Source organism: Phaethon lepturus, unplaced genomic scaffold (genome assembly GCF_000687285.1).
Source record: "Phaethon lepturus isolate BGI_N335 unplaced genomic scaffold, ASM68728v1 scaffold31701, whole genome shotgun sequence".
In the NCBI taxonomy this organism is placed as follows: Eukaryota; Metazoa; Chordata; class Aves; order Phaethontiformes; family Phaethontidae; genus Phaethon; species Phaethon lepturus.
The window spans coordinates 2,869-3,207 of NW_010517495.1; the positions used below are offsets into that span (position 1 = coordinate 2,869).

At 66.4% G+C, this 339-nt stretch overlaps 1 protein-coding gene across 1 annotated transcript in view; it reads left to right on the forward strand.

Moving 5' to 3' along the window:
* Window positions 1-339, forward strand: part of BTBD19 (BTB (POZ) domain containing 19) — a gene marked incomplete at both ends in the record, with an annotated part of 4,386 nt that overhangs the window by 1,379 nt on the left and 2,668 nt on the right. The window lies entirely within an intron of this gene.

Below are 339 nucleotides of genomic sequence, written 5' to 3' on the forward strand. Positions count from 1 at the left end.
CCCGGGGGAGCTGAGGACCCGTGGGCTGCTGCGTGCCTGGGCAGCGGGACGGGACCTGCCCCATCGCTTGTGGGGACAGCTCAGCCTGAGCCCAGATGTGGCGTGGGGCTGTCAAACAGCTGGCTGGGCAGGGAAGGGACATAAGGGATGTTGTAAAAAAGGGGGACCCCCCCCGGCTACACGAGTCCCACTCCACCATCCAGCAAAGGCATCCTGCAGTGGGGAGAGCCATGGGGCAGGGGGGAAGGGGGCTGGCCAAGGACAGCGGGGGAAGCCTGTGGCTGTGTTCCCAGCTGCAGGGTGACATCATGTCCCTCCTGCCAGGGACTCAGGCCCGTT